Raw genomic sequence first — 18,413 nt, 5'->3', positions numbered from 1 at the left:
TTAGTGATTACTGTAAGGAAGTCATCTATCCAAGGTTTTCTCTATGCTCCTGTGCATATCCCTACAAACAATGAATGGAAATATGCCACCTGCTCCAAAGGGCTTATTCCTAGGTAAGGATGGCCCATCCATAGGCCAGACTGAGATTCAGGAATCACAAGTGCTCAGGAAGGTATGGGATTACACGACAGGAATTTAGATGAGAGTGACTGGGGTAGGAACAACCTCAACCAAAAGGCAGATTTCAAATAAAACCTTTCAGTATAGGAAGGCATAGTTAGATGATGTTCAGAATTACCAGGTAGCTTGCCTCTTGGATGTGCATTTGTTTTTGGCCTCATTAAAAGCAATAGTGTATATTGTTGATGTGAAAACACAATATGGTGTCGCTACTTCATTTACGAGTGTTCGCTTTCACCCCCTTGCAAGAACCACACTGTTGTGAGTTATTTACATAAAAATACAATACGGCCATTTCCAAAGGAATGAGACAAAGCTCCAGACAATGTATTTCCTTCTCTCAGGAGATCTTTCTGTCAGTTTCATACCTGATTCCGGCAAGATGGAAGTTCTCACAGGGGTGCCCTGGGCTTCCAATGCTGGAAAGAACTACAACCTTCCTTCCATCCCTGCAAAGCCCCTGAACTCCTGTAGCTTTTATATGTATATTTCCCAACTCAGCAAATCACCCCACAGAGCCACTGAGCTTCCATCTGCTACCAGGCAATTGCAGTTGTCCTGGCTCCTCTGGCCACTGACAAGCCACTATGACCAACATCTGTCCAATTCTTGCATACAATCTGCACCCTCCTTTGAATACCCTCTGATTCTGACCTTTCCCTTCTAGATAATCATTCCTGATTATCTACACCCATCTCTATTTCCCTATGTGGTCACTGAGTCCTCTAGGACCTGGACTCTTCACGTGGGACGTCTTCCACTATACCTTACTACCTTTTAATTTCTTTTTGGTTTCTTCCTATTTCATCCAATCATCCACCTGCTATAGAGCACCTGTCAAGAGCTGGGCACCTCGTTAAGTGCATGAGAAACACAAAGGGGTCTGAATCCCCACCCACCATGAACTGACAGCTTGGTGAGGAAAAGGCACAGTAATTCAACACTCACCCTAATGATCACTTATTCCTTTTATCCCTAGGAAAGAGACCCAAGAGTCCTCTGACAAACAGCTGCAGGGCAGACACTCAATGCCACCACTTGAATCCTTCCATAGCTAGGCCCTCCTCATCTTTTGGTCTCGCCATTCAAGTTACTTGCTTCCTTAATGAAGGCATCCCTAAACAATGTCCAGGTCACCAGTTTCTTTTCAAATGCGCAGTTCTGTTCTCACCGTAGCAAGATGTTTGGAAATCTCTGTTGTTACATACTGTCCACCTGCAGTCTTGTGCATCACTATAAGCTCTGTGATGGCAGGCATCTTAACAGCAGGACCAACAGCCACCTCCACAGCACCTTGATCAGGCTCAGCATATAGCAGGTACTCCATAGTCATTTGACAGCAGGATGATCAGAACTGGATGTTCTGCTGCTGCTTGTGAGGAGCCCACCTCAGTGAGATACTTCTTACAGGCAACAAACTTAACAAATAAATAAATTCTACAGAACTGCTTGGATATCAGAAATCAATGGTTCCAATGGTTCCCCTCAAAGCCAAAACATCCACAAATAAAATAAGTCGTGGGAGAATAAAGAACCAAACCACAGCTGGTTAATTCCTTCCTGTGACTGGCCTTCCCATGGGCACAGGCCACACAACACCGCCCCACACCCAGGGTCACAGGAGAGACTGCTCAAAAGAAATGCTGGGGCTCACTTGAAGCAGACCCTCAGGGCAATTCATTCAGTTGCCATCCCAGCATGGGGACAACTTTAAAAGTATTTGGGGGTGATCTGATCACTTGAGAAAACATCTGATCATTTGAGAAGTCCTTCAAGTAAGAAGGTATATAAACAAACGAAGCCTGTCACCTGTCTCCCCCAACAGTGAGAGGTGGCACACAGCTACTAGCCTGCTGCAAGCCACAGGGCTCAGTGTGCAGGGGGGTGACCAGGCCGATGTCAGCCGACACCTCCAGGTAAGGGAAGCTCTCCTGAAATGAGAGAAGGGCAAGGACTTCAGTGTCTGTGTCTGCCACTGGCCACTATGTTTATTTTGCATTATTTATTCCAGTCCTCGGTCTGCTCCTGAAGGACCTGAAGCAGAAAGTCTTTTATGAAGAGAACAAGGAAAGTGTAGTGACTGTTTCAGCTCTGTACTTTCTCATCAGAAGAAGTGCAATCAGGGCCTCACAGGAAGCTCTCCATAGAGAAGGCAAGGCAGGGTAATGGTCTCAATGGCATGTCCCTCACACATTCCCGCCTCTCCACACCTAAGTGAAAGGGTTGCCACTGCATAGACCATGCCCACTGCCAGGCTTCAGCTCCACGACCGAGGGTCACTTTCTGGTGGTCTGGAAGTCCTAGAGCCACCTTCAGTATAGGTCAAGGTCACTGACTTCCTCACCAGGTGCCAGAGGGGAAGTCTTTTGTGTAGCATCTTAACCGAGGATCTACTGAGTGCGGATTCTCAGGGCCCTAAAAGACAGCACATGTTAAATATTTAGCACACCCCAAACACGGGAACTAATTAGGAGGAACGTGACCTCACTGGGAAGCCCAGGTGGAGTGGTTTATAATGAAGCACAGGCTCAGGCTCTCAGAGACAGACACACTTGGAAAAAGATGTCTGGTCTCTTGAAGGAAGTGGTGGCATCTCCCATGAGGACAGAAGTGAGTACAGATGGCAGAGTGAGTGAAGAAGTGGAGCCCCAACAGCACGCTGAGGCGTGCCATGTGGAGAGGGCAGATGTGGAGCCACATAGGGCTCCAGGACAGCCTGGTCTCCATGGTGAGATCTAAACATTAAGAGCCTGGGCCCTTCTCCCTCCTCATGTGTCTGTTCACCTTCATCAAACGTCTTTCTGAGGTAACCCGCCCACAATACTAAGAAGGGAGAGGTGGTATGGCTTGTCACACCTTGTGGGACTGAAGACCAGAGCAAAAAGGTTACACAGCCCCCACAGCCTCAGTCCTACCCTGCCTCATGCTCACCTTCTTCTCTGGACCTATTTCAATGACCTGTCTCTTCTCCCAGGCCAAGAGCTGTCACATGGAGACTTAACTTTTTCTGACTCTTTCCCTCCATACCACCTATCAGGTGTGAGGGAACCCTTCAATATAAATCTAGCCTAGGGCAAGAAACAGTAGATGGCAATAGAAACCAAAATGGCAGTTGTCTCTTGGGTAGTGATGGGAAGTATGAAAAGAGGAAAAAGGTAATGTTCTGAAGTGAAGAGACTATCTTGATGAGAATGGTAGTTGTATAGGTGTCACAGTAAAAAAGGGGCTTCTGGAAGACATCCACATGCTCACCCCTGTGTCCTGTCAAGGTGCATTGGACCTTGCGCCAGAATTAATGTGGCAGATGGAATAATTGCTAATTATCCAACCTTCAACAATGAGGCAACCTTGGGTCACCACAGGGGCCCACTGATATCACAAGGTTCCTTTAGCATGGAGGAAGGTAGCGGGAGGCTGGGGGAGAGAAGTGGTGAAGGAAGTCATTTCCTGGCTGCCATGTTTAAAGGAGGAGGCTAAGCACCCAGGCAAGAAGTGTTATTGCCTTAGAGAAGCTACAAACAGCCAGGAAGGGACACATCCTTGGAGCCTCCAGCTGGGAACACAGCCTTGCTGGCACCCGGATTTTTATCTAGAAAGACTCATGTTTAACTTGTAAGATAATTAACTTGGTAACCCAAAGCCTCTAGGTTTGTGGTCATCTGTTTCTGTGGCCCTATGATAGGTGTAAAGACATTTAAATAACTAGTCAAGTTCCACTCTTCAAATCTACACCTGTTACTGTGGGCTGACACAGTAGCACATAGAAGAGACAAGTCTGTTTTTGGTTCCAGATTGCTAGGGAACTTTGGCAACGTACACAAATGGGGCCACTTTCAGAACATCCCTGGTCACCTGAGGAACGGCATCTGCCTGACCCTTGCTGACCTGTCCTCACCCTTCTCTTATCTCCAAATCATAGTGGATGCCAAAACCCTTTTCATAGATGCTGTCTCATCAGCATCTGAGGAGATCGCCAAGATAGATACCATCGTTCATAAACCCAGCACATTGCACACAAGCACTCTAGGGTCAAGGGAGGTCAGAGGCTTGTGGCAGAGCCACAAAAAAAAAAAAAAAAAAAAAAAAAAAAAAGCCCTCTTTACCTCTTGCCCAACAGGAAGACAGCCTTGGTGGGCAGACATGAGCAAAGGCTGGAAAAGCAGAGGAAACGGGGCTTATTCAGGGTCAGACACTCATGCCCAGGCTGAGACACGAGGTATGGCAGGTTTGCACATGACATGCTTGAGGGAAGGAAGTGGGGTCAGGAGTAGGGTGAGGAAGTGGCTGCTGGCCCCAGCCACCTCCGGGCAGTGGTGGTGGGTGAGGGGTAGGGTAAGGGCAGCCATTGTAAGCCAAGGTTCAAAAAAGGGGGAGGGGAGAGAAAAGCCCAATCACAGGCTATTACAGCTGGAGCTGGGAGAAACCAGCAGGACCCAGTCTCTTGCCCTGCTCTCCCCTCCTCAACGACCAGCTCATGCAAAGATACCTTATACACGAGAGACCCAGGCAGAAGGGAACCCTGTGAGAGAGCATTAGAATCATCCACACTCCCTCTTGGTACTAATTCACAGCATTTACAAAATAGCTCTCACATTGCACAAATGAGGAACATGATGCTGACAGGAAAAGGATTTTGTGAAGGTCACAGGAAGACCCGTGCCCCTGTGTCTTTATTGCCTGTGTTGGTTAGTTTCTTGTCATCTTGACACAGGCTAGAGTCACCCAAGAGGGAACCTGAGATGGAAGCATTTTCTTGAGTGACGACTGGTGTGGAAGGGCCCAGCCCATAGTGGGTGGTATAACCCCTGGGAAGTTAGTGCTGGGGTATATAAGAAAGCAAACAGAGCAAGCCAGTAATGAACATTCCTCCATGGCTTCTGCTTCAGTTTCTGCCACCAGGTTCCTGCCCTGTCCTCCCTCAGTGATGGACTATGTCATAGAAGTGTAAGATGAAATAAACCCTTTCCTCCCTGAGTTGTGTTTGGTCATGACATTTATCACAGCAACAGAAACCAAACTAAGACATTGCTCAACCCAGTTCTCCGGGACCACAATTGCTTGTGGTTAGCTGAAACCAGAGTCCTAGTTGATGATCCTATTCTATGATCATTGTCTTTCGGAAAGTTTTGCCATCTTGGGCACTAATGAACCAAGTGGGTGAAGTTTCAAATCAAAAGAATAATACAATTACCTGCTATTCTGAGCCACCTTGAAGATAAGACTGTTGCTTAATTAGCCTGTTGGCCACCTGCTACCTCCACCTGAGACCTTGCAAAGAAATGCAACCTGGCTTATGTTATGACAAGAGGTGCCCGGAGGTCAGGGTCCAGCAGAGAGAGGAAGGCCCCTGCAGAAAGCAGGAAGATATATGTAGTATGGCAGCCACTTTTGAAATTTTAAGTATAAGAGGCAGCAACCCTGAGGTCTTGGAGAAAACCATCATAGGAGATAGAGGCCTCTCCTGTAACCTGGACTAAAGCCAGGAAAATAAGTGATCGGGAGGTAGAGATCTTCCTCTTCTGAAAGGAGGCTCCAGAGTTCAGAACTCAAAGGCACCCTTTTGGACTCCACTATCATGGTGCTCCCTGGGAGGTGAGCTGCCTGCTTGTACCTCCCCAGGCACTGGGCCACTCAGTTTGGAGAAGGCCCTTGATGGGCATCTCAGCTAACGGTTATGGAAATGGAGAGAATGTTTACCTTTACTCTTTGCTTTACTCCTTTTAACACTAGCTCTGGGACTTGAGGAGCATCTTCTAAAGCAAGACTTTCCATCTTCCCCAGAGGAACAAAGTAATGGCAAAGCTATACACTTGGGCTTTCTTCACGAACCCGTGCTTAACTCAGAATTTGCCACTTCTCGGGGACTGTCTGTAAATTATACGGTAGTCAACAGCAATTGAAGGGTGCCAATTTCCAGGAATTACCTAAGTATGTGATGTACACTATCTCCATTAATCCTCAACTACTCCATACGTAGATGACATTATTATCTCTACAAATGAAGAAATGGAGCTTCCAAGAAGTTACAAAACTTGCCAAGTCACACAACTAGTGATGGTGGTGCTGCCTCAACACTTAGCCCAGCATGCCTCTGTCACTCTAGCCTTCAACTATTACTTTGTTAAACTTATCTCTGCTGAACAAGAGTCTGTCATAGCCTGGATACCTTGTAGTTCTTTATAAGCCACCTCATGCCTACCTTCAAACTCTGTCAGAGATATAAACACAGACTACTGTCATGGTGAAGAATCACTGTGAAAGGTACCAAGGATGACACCTCCATAGGGAACAAGGATGCTTAATATGTTTGTTAGCTCTGACTCCCAAATAATCCCTTCCTGGTATTTGAGGGTTTCCCAGGGCTGGGCCTTATAAGCTGTAAACAAAGCCACTGTCACACAATAACTACTGTAGGACTTGAGTCTTTTTCTTAGAAAACAAGGATAATGATCACAAGTCAAAGATCAGAAACCACAAGGCAATAAAATACCCTTGGTTAGGCACACCAGCCGTAGAGAACTGGAACTCAAAGATTAACATTTTGGCATGGCTCCTCATTAGCTGATCTTGTAGTCTTAGGTAGTTCATCCTCAGTTGTGTTTTGGGGATTGCTTATTGGAGAAAATGAGATTGTACAAGCTGCCTGGCCTACATCACATGGAGGCTAGGGCTCCCTCAAGGTAGCAGTTATGAAATAGTGTGAAAATGATCTGACTCCTACTGAGCTTGCTTTGTAAATGCATGATATTATTATCTAACAATAATGCCCATGTCAAAGAGAAGGCACTTTGATATAAGATAGGTGGATCTACGGGTAGTATGTGAAGATCAAACTGTCCTATTCAAGTAATATCCAGGGGCAATTCCATATGGTATTAGCAGCTCAGGATAGCTTCCAAATTGGCAGTAAAAACATAGTAAATAGCAATTCGCAGTAGCTGTGATAATGTAGGAAATAAAAGTAAAATCAGTCTAGACTATTACTAGCTATCTGTGTTCTGATTTCTGTAGGCATAGACCTAAGCACTTTAGTTTCCGCTTCTGAGAGTGAAATATTTCTAAAGCCAGAATACAATGATGGTGTCAGGCCTGCCTTCCTAGTCAGTCCTAGGTGTCTGTCTATCTCTCTGCTTTAAAAAAAAAAGAGGCTTTATTTTTAATCGTGTGCATATGTATATATGCATGTAGGTATGAGTATGTGAGTGAAAGTGCCTGCAGAGGCTAGAAGAGCATGTTGGGCTCTTGAAAGCAGGAGTTACTGTGGTTATGAGATACTTAACATGGGTGCTGAACTTGGGTCCTCTGCAAGAATAGTATGCTCTCTTAATCTCTTTAGCCCCTTCAGTCTTTTACATGAAGTTTCCCCAGTCTTTCCAACTCTTGAATTTGGGACAAGATGGACATATTAAAAAAGGTAATATTTCCCTTTGTAAAAGTTACTAACACTCAACATAAAAAGTCAAGTTTTAAGCAGGATGTGGTGGCATATGTCCTTAACCCCAGCACTCAGGAGGCAGAAGCAGGTATATATCTATGGCAGCCTACTCTACATAGAGTTCCAGGATAGCTAAGCCTGTCTGGGGGCGAAAAAAGCTCAAGTTTTTTGCAAGGTTTGATAGGTTTCAACTAAACACCTGTAGCTTTAGAAATAAGATAAGCTTATGGGAAGGGAGGAACCAACAAAGAAAAACAAGGGTACAATGAGTCAACATAATTTTCAGAAATGAGGTTCTGCCTCATCTTAACTGTGGAGCCACCTCTGATGGGTTACAAACGTACACACATTTTCAGTTACTCCACCAACTAAGAATGGACAGAGGACATGTTTTGGTCCCTGGTTTCCAGACAGAAATGGCAAAGACAAGGATATCCTTACTTGGATCGACTAGGTTCCTGGATTTCAGGGTCAAGGCCAAAGCAGATATTCAATGATGCCTTTCAAAGTAAAAGAATTCCTCTTTAACACACAGCCAAGTCCACCCTGTTCTAAGACGTACGCTTCTTCTGAGGCAGGAAGCTGTACTACTCTCCTTCATATGTCTTTCAGTGCCCACAAGAGCTAGCACTTGCTAGGAAATTCTGCCCCATCTATATCACATAGCACGCAGATCACCATGCAGATCAGAATAGGAATAGTTTCATACATATTCATCAACAACATCTCAGCCAACAAAATATACTTTAAAAAATTAGGCCCAGCAGGCATGGTAGCATGCTGCAACCCTCCAATCCTAGCCCTCAGTAGACTGAGGCAGGGAAAAAAAAAATTACAAAATTAGAGATCAGCCTGGGCTACATGGTGAGAACTTGTCTATAAATAAATAAAATAAACAAATGAAGTATCTTTCAAAGTACCTGACTGTGCAGGTATACCAGGAGCAATCACTCTCCTGTAAGATTTAAGAGCCACTTAAGAGGATTTCAGAGATGAAGCCATTGCTTTGGAGAACCCCGTGCGTCTGACATGATTTTTCTCCAGACTGAACTAGAGAAACTTGTTACGGATTCTAAAGGTCTAAAGTATCTTTTGTAGGGACACACCAGTGTGATTTCTGGCCAAAGACATTTAGAGGAAAAGTAAAGCATCCAGGAAAAAAACAAAGATGGATGAATGGAATGAAAAATAGGCACAGCCCATAAAACAATGAAGTGAATGTGGCTGAAGACCTGCAGGATGAAGTGAAGGGAACTATGGTAGGGGCCTCTCTGCTAATCTCCCACAAGTGCAAGAAAGTATTTTGGTTTGCCTTTGAATGACTATTAGCCTTGTTTTAAAATCACTTATAGTGCCCTTTTTAAACTATTATAAATCTCAGGTCCAGGAAAGACTTAAGTCCAAAGGTTTTAAGGCCTCGTAGTTTCTACTCATGGCTATTTTCTCAAAAAGAGAAGAAGAAAATGACCCACAATCCAAGATATGGCCCTGTGGCTACAGGAGGCATGCATCAGCCTTGAAGCACCTTATAGGGGCGATGGTTCAATGAGTCTCTTTTGGCAGTTTGTGTGAAACTCTCAAGTCCTGTCTTGGCTTGCTCGAGATTCACTGTGGGATCTGCAGTTGGGAGTGCATGGAGGTCTCCTCCTCATACCACCAACCTGCATCATGACACCACAGAAGAAATATGTGAGAAGCGCTCGGAAAACACCAAGGAATGCGTTCTCAACTAAGTGTGTTGGCACAGGCCTGTGAATCCTATCACTTAAGAGATAAAGGTGTTACCTACATAGTGAGACCCTGCCAAAGAAAGGAAGGAGAAAGGAAAAGTTAAGACAAGACACATGTTAGGACATTAATGGTATTCCTGAAATACAGGCACTCCTCATCTCCCAACTCCTCAGGCCCATTTTGCCATGAGTTTCTTCATCAGGTATCATCCCAAGGCCACAAAACTATCCCCCAGTGAAACATGTAGATGAGAAAAGGGATACAGGTGGGGGCAGGATGGAATGACACAGCCCTCATTCATGCAAGTGCAGCTCAATATAAAGGAAAGCACTCTACAGCAGTTCCAGTGGGGCTGGGTAGGGAGTCTTTACTGGAAAGAGGAGGACACAGTTGAGGCCCTGGCCATGGCTAGCTATTCTTTTTCCACATGGATGGGGTGTGGTATTCTGAGGTATTACAAAATCTCTGAAGAAGTTGGTATTTAGTATAGACATCATATATCTGTTCTGTGTACCTGAGGGGACCATTCACCAACCAAAGTTTCCTAACTCACAGCTTCAAGGTTCTCAGGGACCTTGCCTTGAAATTTATAGCAGGACCAAGAATAGTCCTTGGATCTCATATTTTCTGTGTCTGTGTGGAACCCTGGGGCTGAGAAGGAACATTATATCCTATATCCTTAGGGAGTCAGAGACGAGTGGATGGGGATAATCTGGGAACTGAATGCATCTGGGTAGGTCACTTGTTAAACTCCAGCTGTAGTTTCCTCATCTTCAGGAGGAAAAAGGAAGGTTAAGAACTACCAGAGAGAGTAGGCCTATAATCCCAGCACTCAGGGAAGCAGAGGCAAGCAGATCTCTGTGAGTTCAAGGCTAGCCTGGTCTACAAAGCGAGTCCAGGATAGTCAAGGCTACACAGAGAAACCCTATCTGGAAAACAAGAACAACAAAAAGAACTACCTGAGAAGCTTATTAGGAGTACATAGGAAATATATGTGACATGCCTGTAATATCAGTCACCTACAAGATTCAATGCCAGCCCCCTCCCACCCTTCTTACCCTTCTCTGCTCTCAACACACACGACTGTGACAAGCACACTAGATGACCAAATCCAAAGAAAATAAATAAATATACCCTCTCATGACAAAAAAAAAAAAAAAAAAAAAAAAAAAAAGCCTAGTTAATGGCTGTTACTTGCAGTCATCCCAGAATCACCTGTCCAAATAAACTCACTCCCAAACACACTCTTGTGAGACTTGTATCTCCCAACCTAGCAGGCCCATTTACTATGTTGGCCTTTCAGGGGATGTCCCTATGGACAGAAAAGTATCCGACAGTGCCATGTAGAGACAGCCAAATAGACGGCGGTGGTCAGGGTCAGGTTGAAATTACATGGTGCTCATCTTTGTTAGCTCAACATATTCCAGCCCTGGCAGCAGCAGTAAGTATCTAAGCAGGTCACTGACCTGAGCCAACTTGGTGCCCTTTAGAAACACTGAGTAGGGGCTGGCAGGGAGCGTGGGGATCACCTAATCCAGCCTCCCACCTGATGACAGGCGTGTTACCATAGCTGAGCAGTCACCTCATGCTCTTGCCTGCCCTGCATAGTGTTCCTGCCATACTGGCCTCTTCCACGACCCCTTGCTCTTGTCCCATTCCAGCTCAGTATTGCTGTCTCCTCCCTCTGCCCTCCTTATCCACAGAGGACAATTCTTTGTTTCCTTGTCTCTCTCTCTCCCAGTTTGGTGATACACAGGATTGTCCGCTGGTTTCCTAGTCATCTTGCCCACTGCATAGCATACTACTGAAGTCAAGGCTGACACTGTCCCTGCCCCAACAAGCATTTTGTCCAGTACTCAATATTTACTGTACTAATGAATGAATAACAACCCCAAGGGAGGCACAGGTCCAAAAACCTTAAGCTGCTTGTATCTAGCAGCTGAGGTTTAATTCCGGGTATGTGAGAGCTCAAAGTCTTGCTAAGTGAGGAAAGTGTCACACTCCAGGGGAGCCAGCTGAAGGACTGGTGTGGTATTGGCACTTATCAGGCTTTTGCACCTAACTTTGGGATGGGTTCATCCTGGTTGGGGATCTTTAATCCACCCAGTTAACTGTTAACCAATGGGGCCTCAGAGACACGGTTGCCTGCATCATTAACTTGGGAGCAGGAAGGACAATTCTTTGTGGGCCTTCTGCCTCAGAAGCTGGCTCCCTCCCCAGGCTTGACAGCTACAAACTCTGGGCTGAACAGTCTGTGGGCTCATGTTGCAAGAACATTAATAAAAACACGTTTCTCAAACACCGGCTGCTGAGGGTGACTGTATCACACCCTGCTTCAATAACAGTATCCTTTTTCTTTTCTTTTTTTAAATTTTTTTTTCTTTAAAGTTTTGAATTCTCGGAAGAGTGGCGTTAAATTATTCTTATGGTTTACAGGACCATAGCTTTGAGTGTCTGAGACACATTATGAAGCAAGCTCAAAAGCCTGGTAAACTGAACCTGGCAAAACACAGAGGGCCACTTTCAGAGGGGATTTTCGTGGACTTCAGAAATGTGAGTGTGTTAGGCTCCAAAGTGGCACGGGGAGCTGAGCAGGCAGAACTGCAGCCAGCTGTGAACACCAAGAAGGTTCTCAAGCCTGGAACGGAGGGCTCCAGGCTTGCGTGTGAGGTGACTGAAGAGCCCCACCTCCAGGATCAAGCTGATGGCTGTCCCAGTGGGGGGAAAAAAAAAAGCCTCAGGGCTCGCCCACCACAAGCTCAGTGGTAGAGCACCTGTCTAGTATGCACAAGGCCCTGCCTTCCAGTCCTTCTAATTTCAGAACAGGGAGAGAGAGAAAAAAAAAGTCTTAACCATGAAGTTAACTCTATTGGAAAGTTTCCAAAGGGAAAGTCCCTCCAGTTACTGAGAGAGAGAGAGAGAGAGAGAGAGAGAGAGAGAGAGAGAGAGAGAAGAGAGAGAGAGAGAAATTACCTACTTTGTCTGGAATCTGGGATGTTTTATGCAGATGTCTGCAGCTCAAGTTAATGAAGGGAAGTCAGCCTGCCTTTGATTATTCAAACAGGCTACCTCTATTAAGGATTGCACAACTCAAAACCAAGGAAGGGGTGGGCTTGACTCCTTAAATTTTTACTTAAAAAAAAAATCTTAAGCCTGTTTTGTTGGAGCTATTTATTCTTTTTCCTATGGAGTTTTTCACTCCAACTTATTGTTTTGTACTTGTTAAAAGCTTCCTCTCTGGTGAGAATGAAGGGATAGACACAAAGTCCCACAGGAACCTGGGTGGCTTCCCTCAGAAGCCACGGCACAGGGAGCATTCTCTGGCAGACACAGGGTCCTCAGCCATACAGCTTCCTTGCTATTTATCAGTTAGTGTGTGTGTGTGTGTGTGTGTGTGGGCGCAAGCGTGCACCCGCAGACACATGGAGACAGACGGAGGATCAAACCCAGAGTTTCACACATGCCAAGTACACACTGTCCCAGTTAGCTACCTCCCTAGCTCACGATTTTTTTTTTTTTTAATGTGGTTTAATTTCAACCTGTAACTTTCAGGTAATAGGAGACACCCAAATTATTTAAGAACCATCATTGTGAGACAAACTTAACGCTCTTGTTTTCTTATGAATCTCTTTCATAAAGTGTGCTTCTATTTCATAATACGGCCAGAGGAGACAGATGTCATTCAGCTCAGGGCAAGAGCACAGACCAGGATGTAGGGAAATACAAACAACCTCTCTCCTCCGGGCAAAACTGCTGTGCTAGAAGCAACGGAATCCACCTGGTTCCGGAGCAATCTAGCAGGAGACAGAGAGCCTCTATCAAACCACAGGGGAGGATAAGGCCCTGCAATGGAGGGAGTGGTTCCGACGAACCTCGGGAAAACAGACAGGGGAGGGTGGGAAAAGAACACCTTAGGAAAAACTCTTCTGAGGCCCCGGAGCTACACAATGGGGGTGTTTGGGGAGGGAAAATATTCCTGTTTCCTGAGGCAGCTCCAAGAGTGGGCGTGAGAAACGAGGAAGCTTATGGATTAAAAAGAAAGAAAAGCAAAGGAAAGCAGGGGGGTTGGGGAGTCAGGGAAGGGGAGAGCGGGATCTTTGAGAGACAGAGGAATTAAAAAAAACGCCATGGCAACAATGCAGTCCACCTACCCCAGGCCGCCCACCCACAGCCTGATTCTTTACTGACGCATTTTGAGAACAAGCTGGTTCCTACCAGCTCAGGAAGGTGAGCAAACCCAGAGAGCTCATTAAATCCCAGCTCTGCGACTCTTGCCTGCCTGCAGATAGTGAGCAAGGAGGACATAAATAGAAGTTATGTAAGTCTCTTTGTTGATTCCTGTGCTCACCAAAACCATGCAGCATGACCTGGTTTTTCTTTAGAGTTCGCCTCGGCCTGCTGGTTGAAGGCTCTAACGCAGTGAGGAACCATCTTAAAGTTTAAACACCAGGACACAGACTTCCAAGTTAAAGGAACTCACAGCCACAAGTTAGGAATGCTTGGGACAAATTATCTTTGGATATTTAAAACAAACAAACACAAAACAACAAACAAACACAAACAGGTGGAAAATCCTGTCACTTCCTTTTAGACCTTTCCTGAGGAAAAGGGGGAATAAACTTAACACCCAGAGCAAAGCCTCAGGAACATGGCTCTTCGGGTTTTTCCAGGGAGATGTGAGAATAAAAAATAAAAATAAAAAGGAAAACAAAACATGACTCTTCCTAAGTATGGTGGAAGAGACGGTTTACTGTAGATACTGAGTAGACAGGTATCTGGGAGAGTCCAGAATAGACAGGATCAGATTGAGGTGTGTCATGTGAGGAGAAGGGGGAGGGGAAAAGAAGGAAGAGAAGGGAGCCAGGTGCAGCAGCCAGGAGGCCCAAAGGTACAAAGAGAGCAGACAACCAAAGTGGTTGGATTATATAGGGAAGAGCAGCCAAGTCCCTGGCCTGGAGAAATTTAGGTTGAGGGTGGGGTATGCCCAGCCAGGAGAACCCTGGAACAGGTAAGGACTGAGGGATGCTGAGAGAACTAGGAATCAGGTCCACCTTGATGTTAAATAGGCACCTTGGTCATTTGTCCATCTGCATGCTAGAGATCAGCTGGGTTCTAACTACCTTCTAGACACAGAGAGCTCTCTTTCTTTTCCTTAACAGGGAAGACAATAAGAATCCAGCAGACTACAAAGGCCTCCCTGCACACAAGATGATACAAACAAGCCTTGTACTGTAAAACCAACTGGCCCTAAAACCTGGCCCAACTTGGCCAGGCCCTCCAGGGGCTGAGTCCTAGGCTCACAGGCACAGACTCTCCTAGGCTTCCTTCTAAGGAGCTGTGCTTACAGGATGCACTCCTGAGCCAGAAGACTTCTTGCTTAACCTGTTGATGCCATCAGACTGTTTCAAACACTGTTACCATGGAAACTTTTCTCTAGTGAGCATTCTTCAAGACAGTAGTACAGGTGCTGGAGAATATAATGCCCATAGTCCCTGGAAGCTTTTCCTGAATCTTAGAATGTACAAATAGACCAGGGAGACGTTTAAACCCATAATACAAGGGTTTCAACTGCAATGTTTTCAAAGGTCAGACAGGTAGGCATTAGTCAAATGAGGGGTGGGGTTGTGAAGACCCCAGAGCACACAGAGACCCCACTTCAGTGCTTCAACCCCATGTAAGTGTTTTCAGTTCAGGGTGCCGGCAAGGAAAATCACTCTGCTGGGCTATAATCAGCCCAGTGGCTGACCTTCAGCAACAGATGCTGTGGCTCTCACTGTACTATGGGATTTCCTTCCTCATCAGAAGCCAGAGGTAGTCAAAAGCAGAGTGCTTAGATCAGGCAGGCAGGAGGCTGAGATCAAATGCAAGCAGTTAAGGATATCTTCATCACAATAATAAAAAGGTCTAGATGACTCATATAACATAGTATATGAGGTGGTGGTTGTTTGTTTTCAGTTTAAAATCAAAGGTCAGCAACAAGGATTCATGGTTACCAGGCACAAACTCTCAGATAACCCAGAAGGAAAGAAGCACAAGATTCAAGGCAGTCACCGCCATGACAGGACAACCTCTGGTTTGGTAGCATCACTGAACTAAGGCCATCAGCTCCGTGCCTTGTCCTGTTCTCCATCCCCGCAGAAAAGCAGGCATTCTCTCATCTACAGTACAGAGAGTGAGGAACTGGCAGAAAGCGACACATCTTCATGTGCCGATGCAGAAACGTTGCCAGGTAACAAATGTAGAAATGTACTCAGAAAACTGTATGTGACAACATGCAACCTCCGCTCTGCAGCTGATAACCAAGAGAGTGCTAAAACACTATGTTCCCTTAACACTTCGGCTTTAGTGTGAAAGTAAAATTAAATGGGATACTTCCTCTTGTAAATATAAGACAGGCATACATCTCACACATACATGCCGAACCGAGAATAGTGGAAGGGGTTCGCTGCACCCGTCAGAGGTCTATCCCAGCAATGCCTCTCCCTCAAGATGAACTCCAGAAAACACCAAGACATGTAATGACTGAAAAAGAGCCTTTTATACGGCTGGATACATCTACCTCCGGCCAGACAAAGCTATGCAGGATGAGACTACAAATACAAACTAAAGAAAATCTTATACAGCAATATGAAAGTGAACATGCTTCCTTGTACGGGTTGGTAAGTGGACCTTTAAAACTAAATGGACATGTCACAGCAGCAAGTGCTTGCTTCCCAGATCAAACAAGAACTGTGGCCTTCTCTCACCTCCGAAGATAAGACAGACACTGACAGCTATCAACAAGGACACGGTCGGAGTGAAGAGTGTACTGACCAACTTCCTGCCTGTGTGACCCAAAGGCTGTGTCACATGGAATGTAGGTGAGAGAGTTTTGAGGGAAAAAGACCTGCATTCAAATCTGATCCTGACAGTTGGGAACAGTGAGTAAGTAATACTGGATTTGTTGAACCTCCGTTTTCTCACCCATAACTGGGGCCTTCTCATGTAACCTGACATAGTTAGGGGTACTTGATGAAGGTAAGAAGTGCCTTCCCTTTCTTATCATTTCCCTAAACAAGAATATTCCTCAACTAGCAAAATGTGGAAAATCTAGTCCACTTAACTTTTTTGCAAACGGGCAAAAGCTGTGCTCTAATAAGCCTCACATTTGCCAGTGAGCATATGTTCTTTAGATGCAAAACCAGAAAAAACAAAACAAAACAAAACAAAAAAACCACATTGATAATAAAATCTAACTTTTCTTAAGCCCTTTAATCAAATGCACTGCTTTCCATGTCATAGAGGGGGAATCTCACAGGAGAATCTTCCTGTCAATAATGTTCATGGACCTGGGAACCTGAAACTTGCTGGAGGGGTAGGACACATGTGATACGTACAAGTTTATTTGGCAAGTGAGTGATGCCCAAGCTGATGGGAACGCCTTTCATGGCTGCTTCTTCTGTCATGTACGACCAGTTTATCAACAGAACAAAACGACCAACCACACAAGTTATCCTCTAAGGTACCAGGAAGACAGAGTATCCTCCAAAGAGAGCCCACCTCCAAAATGACAGCAGAGATGCTTCCTGTCTTGCAAAAAGATGCAAAAAGGAAAAATGGGCCCATGTCAGTGTTAGGGAAGTTGGTGGAGAGTTTCTCAGCACTGTGGAGAGACCAAAACTAAGACTTCTACCAGGAAACAAGGCCTACGGAACTAACAGCTAGCTCTGCCATTTTGAGAGATTGCCTTGAGATCTGAGACTTGGTTTTCTCATCACCAAAAAAAAAAAAAAAAAAAAAAAAAATTAACAGTCCTTTCCCACAGTACTGCCATGTAGCAAAAATGAGCTCAGGCAGAAAGGGCCCTTCGCTGCGTTCCTGGCTTCTGGTACTCCTTATTTCAGTCTATGATTATTATTAAGAAGAAAAAAGTAGGAAATTAGCCCATGGTACATTTCTCCATTGACTTTATGTTTTTATTTCCCTTGGGCTCAGATAAACCTAATTCCTTCCCAAGAAAGTTGCCCATTAAGATGCCAATAATCATTAACAAGTTATCCAATGTTGGCAACCAGAAGGGTAAGATAGTAAAAATAACATGGTGATATGTAGGACCAGGGCCAGAACATCTCTTTCTTCAGGGAATATTTTCTGAGCACCCATCATGATGTATACACTGGAGAATCAGAGGGACTTTTGACCAGGGAATTACACTCTCGAGTGAGTGGGAGAGGAAAGACGTTCAACCCTAAAGCACCCTAAAGTAAAAGCTACTACTCATTAGTAAGAACTTTGTGTCAGGCCCCATGCTGAGCTGAGTACCTTCCACTTATGGTCTCACCAAGTTCCTAGGAATGACCCACAGAGTGGGGTCATGAACACTGACTCATCACACACAGGCTAAGCATGCTTCATCTAGCACATCAGGAACTTCTCTAGGGGACTGGGTGGGGCAAGAAGATTTGGCCTTGGTCGCCTTGGGTCTTCACCCAACTACAGTTGAGATGGGAACATTTCTATCCCACATAACGCACTGACCAGAGGTAGAGTCCATTGCATCTGCTTCAGGGGATCCAGGGAAAGTTTTCCAAATAGGAGCTATTTCAGTAATGCCTTGGGAAGCCTTCCAGGCTAAGGGAAAGTGGGAATGTCTCCGACAGAGCGAAGGCATTTCAGTACAAAGCCCAACCAGGCTGGCTAGCATGCAGGTGTAGGGTAGTACAGTGTGTGGGAAAGAAACCTAGGCAGTTCTCCATCTTGCAGAGGTCCAAAGATGTCACCAGCATAGCAATGGAGTCTGTTCTCCATGGGAGGTTTTGAAGATAGGGGAAAAGATGGCCAGGCTTCTCTGTGGATGTGTCACTGACAATAATGTTAAGAGATGCAGGGTATAGCTGTGGAAAGGCTGTCTTGCTGTTGTGTGGGAGAGGTATCAAACTCAGGCATCATGCAGCCAAGGCAGGTAGGGTGTATAGAAAAGTGACAGGGGATGAGATCCAAAGACTTAGGCTTGTTTTACAGTCCCATTCCTACCCTACCTGCACATATTAAGTTATAACTGAATGCTGGCTGAAAACCACTAGGAGGT

The 18,413-nt window shown here is 45.3% G+C and overlaps 1 protein-coding gene across 1 annotated transcript in view; it reads right to left on the bottom strand.

Moving 5' to 3' along the window:
• Positions 1-18,413, bottom strand: part of Itpr1 (inositol 1,4,5-trisphosphate receptor type 1) — a 324,501-nt gene that overhangs the window by 76,568 nt on the left and 229,520 nt on the right. The gene's annotated exons all lie outside the window — the stretch shown is intronic.

Source organism: Meriones unguiculatus, chromosome 5 (assembly GCF_030254825.1).
Source record: "Meriones unguiculatus strain TT.TT164.6M chromosome 5, Bangor_MerUng_6.1, whole genome shotgun sequence".
In the NCBI taxonomy this organism is placed as follows: domain Eukaryota; kingdom Metazoa; phylum Chordata; class Mammalia; order Rodentia; family Muridae; genus Meriones; species Meriones unguiculatus.
The sequence above is the reverse complement of the archived record's forward strand: the minus strand, read 5'-3'. Positions and strand labels throughout refer to the sequence as shown.